Consider the following 8427-nt stretch of genomic DNA (forward strand, 5'->3'; position numbering starts at 1 on the left):
TGTGACAATTCGTTGGATAGGTAAACAACATAGCTACGACTTCCATGGGATATTTTTACATTCTCTAAAAATTCGGCCAAAATGGAGGTTAAGAAAATCTCCTCGTTAATTTAGGACATTACTCGTTTTCGACCTTTTTTTACTAGGAAGGCCATAAAGTGGCCGATTTGTATTGAATCTTAGCATGTGACAATTCGTTGGATAGGTAAACAACATAACTACGACTTCCATGGGATATTTTTGCATTCTCTAAAAATTCAGCCAAAATGGAGGTCAAGAAAATCTCCTCGTTAATTTAGGACATTACTCGTTTTCGACCCTTTTTTACTAGGAAGGCCATAATGTGGCCGATTTGCGTTGAATCTTAGCATGTGACAATTCGTTGGATAGGTAAACAACATAACTACGACTTCCATGGTATATTTTGGAATTCTCTAAAAATTCGGCCAAAATGGAGGTTAAGAAAATCTCCTCGTTAATTTAGGACATTACTTGTTTTCGACCATTTTTTACTAGGAATGCCATAATGTGGCCGATTTGCATTGAATCTTAGCATGTGACAATTCGTTGGATAGGTAAACAACATAACTACGACTTCCATGGTATATTTTTGCATTCTCTAAAAATTCGGCCAAAATGGAGGTTAAGAATATCTCCTCGTTAATTTAGGACATTACTCGTTTTCGACCCTTTTTTACTAGGAAGGCCATAATGTGGCCGATTTGCATTGAATCTTAGCATGTGACAATTCGTTGGATAGGTAACCAACATAACTACGACTTCCGTGGGATATTTTTGCATTCTCAAAAAATTCGGCCAAAATGGAGGTTAAGAAAATCTCCTCGTTATTTTAGGACATTACTCGTTTTCGACCCTTTTTTACTAGGAAGGCCATAAAGTGGCCGATTTGGATTGAATCTTAGCATGTGACAATTCGTCAGATAGGTAAACAACATAGCTACGACTTCCATGGGATATTTTTACATTCTCTAAAAATTCGGCCAAAATGGAGGTTAAGAAAATCTCCTCGTTAATTTAGGACATTACTCGTTTTCGGCCCTTTTTTACTAGGAAGGCCATAATGTGGCCGATTTGCATTGAATCTTAGCATGTGACAATTCGTTGGATATGTAAACAACATAACTACGACTTCCACGGGATATTTTTGCATTCTCTAAAAATTCGGCCAAAATGGAGGTTAAGAAACTCTCCTCGTTAATTTAGGACATTACTCGTTTTCGACCCTTTTTTACTAGGAAGGCCATAATGTGGCCGATTTGCGTTGAATCTTAGCATGTGACAATTCGTTGGATAGGTAAACAACATAACAACGACTTCCATGGTATATTATGGCATTCTCTAAAAATTCGGCCAAAATGGAGGTCAAGAAAATCTCCTCGTTAATTTAGGACATTACTCGTTTTCGACCATTTTTTACTAGGAATGCCATAATGTGGCCAATTTGCATTGAATCTTAGCATGTGACAATTCGTTGGATAGGTAAACAACATAACTACGACTTCCATGGTATATTTTTGCATTCTCTAAAAATTCGGCCAAAATGGAGGTTAAGAAAATCTCCTCGTTAATTTAGGACAATACTCGTTTTTGACCCTTTTTTACTAGGAAGGCCATAGTGTGGCCGATTTGCATTGAATCTTAGCATGTGACAATTCGTTGGATAGGTAACCAACATAACTACGACTTCCGTGGGATATTTTTGCATTCTCTAAAAATTCGGCCAAAATGGAGGTTAAGAAAATATCCTCGTTATTTTAGGACATTACTCGTTTTTGACCCTTTTTTACTAGGAAGGCCATAAAGTGGCCGATTTGTATTGAATCTTAGCATGTGACAATTCGTCATATAGGTAAACAACATAGCTACGACTTCCATGGGATATTTTTACATTCTCTAAAAATTCGGCCAAAATGGAGGTTAAGAAAATCTCCTCGTTAATTTAGGACATTACTCGTTTTCGGCCCTTTTTTACTAGGAAGGCCATAATGTGGCCGATTTGCATTGAATCTTAGCATGTGACAATTCGTTGGATAGGTAAACAACATAGCTACGACTTCCATGGGATATTTTTACATTCTCTAAAAATTCGGCCAAAATGGAGGTTAAGAAAATCTCCTCGTTAATTTACGACATTACTCGTTTTCGACCCTTTTTTACTAGGAAGGCCATAAAGTGGCCGATTTGTATTGAATCTTAGCATGTGACAATTCGTCAGATAGGTAAACAACATAGCTACGACTTCCATGGGATATTTTTACATTCTCTAAAAATTCGGCCAAAATGGAGGTTAAGAAAATCTCCTCGTTAATTTAGGACATTACTCGTTTTCGGCCCTTTTTTACTAGGAAGGCCATAAAGTGGCCGATTTGTATTGAATCTTAGCATGTGACAATTCGTCAGATAGGTAAACAACATAGCTACGACTTCCTTGGGATATTTTTACATTCTCTAAAAATTCGGCCAAAATGGAGGTTAAGAAAATCTCCTCGTTAATTTAGGACATTACTCGTTTTCGGCCCTTTTTTACTAGGAAGGCCATAATGTGGCCGATTTGCATTGAATCTTAGCATGTGACAATTCGTTGGATAGGTAAACAACATAGCTACGACTTCCATGGGATATTTTTACATTCTCTAAAAATTCGGCCAAAATGGAGGTTAAGAAAATCTCCTCGTTAATTTAGGACATTACTCGTTTTCGACCCTTTTTTACTAGGAAGGCCATAAAGTGGCCGATTTGTATTGAATCTTAGCATGTGACAATTCGTCAGATAGGTAAACAACATAGCTACGACTTCCATGGGATATTTTTACATTCTCTAAAAATTCGGCCAAAATGGAGGTTAAGAAAATCTCCTCGTTAATTTAGGACATTACTCGTTTTCGGCCCTTTTTTACTAGGAAGGCCATAATGTGGCCGATTTGCATTGAATCTTAGCATGTGACAATTCGTTGGATATGTAAACAACATAACTACGACTTCCACGGGATATTTTTGCAATCTCTAAAAATTCGGCCAAAATGGAGGTTAAGAAACTCTCCTCGTTAATTTAGGACATTACTCGTTTTCGACCCTTTTTTACTAGGAAGGCCATAATGTGGCCGATTTGCGTTGAATCTTAGCATGTGACAATTCGTTGGATAGGTAAACAACATAACAACGACTTCCATGGTATATTTTGGCATTCTCTAAAAATTCGGCCGAAATGGAGGTCAAGAAAATCTCCTCGTTAATTTAGGACATTACTCGTTTTCGACCATTTTTTACTAGGAATGCCATAATGTGGCCAATTTGCATTGAATCTTAGCATGTGACAATTCGTTGGATAGGTAAACAACATAACTACGACTTCCATGGTATATTTTTGCATTCTCTAAAAATTCGGCCAAAATGGAGGTTAAGAAAATCTCCTCGTTAATTTAGGACATTACTCGATTTTGACCCTTTTTTACTAGGAAGGCCATAGTGTGGCCGATTTGCATTGAATCTTAGCATGTGACAATTCGTTGGATAGGTAACCAACATAACTACGACTTCCGTGGGATATTTTTGCATTCTCTAAAAATTCAGCCAAAATGGAGGTTAAGAAAATATCCTCGTTATTTTAGGACATTACTCGTTTTCGACCCTTTTTTACTAGGAAGGCCATAAAGTGGCCAATTTGTATTGAATCTTAGCATGTGACAATTCGTCAGATAGGTAAACAACATAGCTACGACTTCCATGAGATATTTTTACATTCTCTAAAAATTCGGCCAAAATGGAGGTTAAGAAAATCTCCTCGTTAATTTAGGACATTACTCGTTTTCGGCCCTTTTTTACTAGGAAGGCCATAATGTGGCCGATTTGCATTGAATCTTAGCATGTGACAATTCGTTGGATAGGTAAACAACATAGCTACGACTTCCATGGGATATTTTTACATTCTCTAAAAATTCGGCCAAAATGGAGGTTAAGAAAATCTCCTCGTTAATTTAGGACATTACTCGTTTTCGACCCTTTTTTACTAGGAAGGCCATAAAGTGGCCGATTTGTATTGAATCTTAGCATGTGACAATTCGTCAGATAGGTAAACAACATAGCTACGACTTCCATGAGATATTTTTACATTCTCTAAAAATTCGGCCAAAATGGAGGTTAAGAAAATCTCCTCGTTAATTTAGGACATTACTCGTTTTCGGCCCTTTTTTACTAGGAAGGCCATAAAGTGGCCGATTTGTATTGAATCTTAGCATGTGACAATTCGTCAGATAGGTAAACAACATAGCTACGACTTCCATGGGATATTTTTACATTCTCTAAAAATTCGGCCAAAATGGAGGTTAAGAAAATCTCCTCGTTAATTTAGGACATTACTCGTTTTCGGCCCTTTTTTACTAGGAAGGCCATAAAGTGGCCGATTTGTATTGAATCTTAGCATGTGACAATTCGTCAGATAGGTAAACAACATAGCTACGACTTCCATGGGATATTTTTACATTCTCTAAAAATTCGGCCAAAATGGAGGTTAAGAAAATCTCCTCGTTAATTTAGGACATTACTCGTTTTCGGCCCTTTTTTACTAGGAAGGCCATAATGTGGCCGATTTGCATTGAATCTTAGCATGTAACAATTCGTTGGATAGGTAAACAACATAGCTACGACTTCCATGGGATATTTTTACATTCTCTAAAAATTCGGCCAAAATGGAGGTTAAGAAAATCTCCTCGTTAATTTAGGACATTACTCGTTTTCGACCCTTTTTTACTAGGAAGGCCATAAAGTGGCCAATTTGTATTGAATCTTAGCATGTGACAATTCGTCAGATAGGTAAACAACATAGCTACGACTTCCATGGGATATTTTTACATTCTCTAAAAATTCGGCCAAAATGGAGGTTAAGAAAATCTCCTCGTTAATTTAGGACATTACTCGTTTTCGGCCCTTTTTTACTAGGAAGGCCATAAAGTGGCCGATTTGTATTGAATCTTAGCATGTGACAATTCGTCAGATAGGTAAACAACATAGCTACGACTTCCATGGGATATTTTTACATTCTCTAAAAATTCGGCCAAAATGGAGGTTAAGAAAATCTCCTCGTTAATTTAGGACATTACTCGTTTTCGGCCCTTTTTTACTAGGAAGGCCATAATGTGGCCGATTAGCATTGAATCTTAGCATGTGACAATTCGTTGGATAGGTAAACAACATAGCTACGACTTCCATGGGATATTTTTACATTCTCTAAAAATTCGGCCAAAATGGAGGTTAAGAAAATCTCCTCGTTAATTTAGGACATTACTCGTTTTCGACCCTTTTTTACTAGGAAGGCCATAAAGTGGCCGATTTGTATTGAATCTTAGCATGTGACAATTCGTCAGATAGGTAAACAACATAGCTACGACTTCCATGGGATATTTTTACATTCTCTAAAAATTCGGCCAAAATGGAGGTTAAGAAAATCTCCTCGTTAATTTAGGACATTACTCGTTTTCGACCCTTTTTTACTAGGAAGGCCATAAAGTGGCCGATTTGTATTGAATCTTAGCATGTGACAATTCGTCAGATAGGTAAACAACATAGCTACGACTTCCATGGGATTTTTTTACATTCTCTAAAAATTCGGCCAAAATGGAGGTTAAGAAAATCTCCTCGTTAATTTAGGACATTACTCGTTTTCGGCCCTTTTTTACTAGGAAGGCCATAAAGTGGCCGATTTGTATTGAATCTTAGCATGTGACAATTCGTTGGATAGGTAAACAACATAGCTACGACTTCCATGGGATATTTTTACATTCTCTAAAAATTCGGCCAAAATGGAGGTTAAGAAAATCTCCTCGTTAATTTAGGACATTACTCGTTTTCGACCCTTTTTTACTAGGAAGGCCATAAAGTGGCCGATTTGTATTGAATCTTAGCATGTGACAATTCGTCAGATAGGTAAACAACATAGCTACGACTTCCATGGGATATTTTTACATTCTCTAAAAATTCGGCCAAAATGGAGGTTAAGAAAATCTCCTCGTTAATTTAGGACATTACTCGTTTTCGGCCCTTTTTTACTAGGAAGGCCATAAAGTGGCCGATTTGTATTGAATCTTAGCATGTGACAATTCGTCAGATAGGTAAACAACATAGCTACGACTTCCATGGGATATTTTTACATTCTCTAATAATTCGGCCAAAATGGAGGTTAAGAAAATCTCCTCGTTAATTTAGGACATTACTCGTTTTCGGCCCTTTTTTACTAGGAAGGCCATAATGTGGCCGATTTGCATTGAATCTTAGCATGTGACAATTCGTTGGATAGGTAAACAACATAGCTACGACTTCCATGGGATATTTTTACATTCTCTAAAAATTCGGCCAAAATGGAGGTTAAGAAAATCTCCTCGTTAATTTAGGACATTACTCGTTTTCGACCCTTTTTTACTAGGAAGGCCATAAAGTGGCCGATTTGTATTGAATCTTAGCATGTGACAATTCGTCAGATAGGTAAACAACATAGCTACGACTTCCATGGGATATTTTTACATTCTCTAAAAATTCGGCCAAAATGGAGGTTAAGAAAATCTCCTCGTTAATTTAGGACATTACTCGTTTTCGACCCTTTTTTACTAGGAAGGCCATAAAGTGGCCGATTTGTATTGAATCTTAGCATGTGACAATTCGTTGGATAGGTAAACAACATAGCTACGACTTCCATGGGATATTTTTACATTCTCTAAAAATTCGGCCAAAATGGAGGTTAAGAAAATCTCCTCGTTAATTTAGGACATTACTCGTTTTCGACCCTTTTTTACTAGGAAGGCCATAAAGTGGCCGATTTGTATTGAATCTTAGCATGTGACAATTCGTCAGATAGGTAAACAACATAGCTACGACTTCCATGGGATATTTTTACATTCTCTAAAAATTCGGCCAAAATGGAGGTTAAGAAAATCTCCTCGTTAATTTAGGACATTACTCGTTTTCGGCCCTTTTTTACTAGGAAGGCTATAAAGTGGCCGATTTGTATTGAATCTTAGCATGTGACAATTCGTCAGATAGGTAAACAACATAGCTACGACTTCCATGGGATATTTTTACATTCTCTAATAATTCGGCCAAAATGGAGGTTAAGAAAATCTCCTCGTTAATTTAGGACATTACTCGTTTTCGGCCCTTTTTTACTAGGAAGGCCATAATGTGGCCGATTTGCATTGAATCTTAGCATGTGACAATTCGTTGGATAGGTAAACAACATAGCTACGACTTCCATGGGATATTTTTACATTCTCTAAAAATTCGGCCAAAATGGAGGTTAAGAAAATCTCCTCGTTAATTTAGGACATTACTCGTTTTCGACCCTTTTTTACTAGGAAGGCCATAAAGTGGCCGATTTGTATTGAATCTTAGCATGTGACAATTCGTTGGATAGGTAAACAACATAGCTACGACTTCCATGGGATATTTTTACATTCTCTAAAAATTCGGCCAAAATGGAGGTTAAGAAAATCTCCTCGTTAATTTAGGACATTACTCGTTTTCGGCCCTTTTTTACGAGGAAGGCCATAAAGTGGCCGATTTGTATTGAATCTTAGCATGTGACAATTCGTTGGATAGGTAAACAACATAGCTACGACTTCCATGGGATATTTTTACATTCTCTAAAAATTCGGCCAAAATGGAGGTTAAGAAAATCTCCTCGTTAATTTAGGACATTACTCGTTTTCGACCCTTTTTTACTAGGAAGGCCATAAAGTGGCCGATTTGTATTGAATCTTAGCATGTGACAATTCGTCAGATAGGTAAACAACATAGCTACGACTTCCATGGGATATTTTTACATTCTCTAAAAATTCGGCCAAAATGGAGGTTAAGAAAATCTCCTCGTTAATTTAGGACATTACTCGTTTTCGGCCCTTTTTTACTAGGAAGGCCATAAAGTGGCCGATTTGTATTGAATCTTAGCATGTGACAATTCGTCAGATAGGTAAACAACATAGCTACGACTTCCATGGGATATTTTTACATTCTCTAATAATTCGGCCAAAATGGAGGTTAAGAAAATCTCCTCGTTAATTTAGGACATTACTCGTTTTCGGCCCTTTTTTACTAGGAAGGCCATAATGTGGCCGATTTGCATTGAATCTTAGCATGTGACAATTCGTTGGATAGGTAAACAACATAGCTACGACTTCCATGGGATATTTTTACATTCTCTAAAAATTCGGCCAAAATGGAGGTTAAGAAAATCTCCTCGTTAATTTAGGACATTACTCGTTTTCGACCCTTTTTTACTAGGAAGGCCATAAAGTGGCCGATTTGTATTGAATCTTAGCATGTGACAATTCGTCAGATAGGTAAACAACATAGCTACGACTTCCATGGGATATTTTTACATTCTCTAAAAATTCGGCCAAAATGGAGGTTAAGAAAATCTCC

This window comes from Medicago sativa, chromosome 4 (genome assembly GCF_051527215.1).
Source record: "Medicago sativa cultivar Bolivia chromosome 4, Bolivia_mono, whole genome shotgun sequence".
NCBI lineage: Eukaryota > Viridiplantae > Streptophyta > Magnoliopsida > Fabales > Fabaceae > Medicago > Medicago sativa.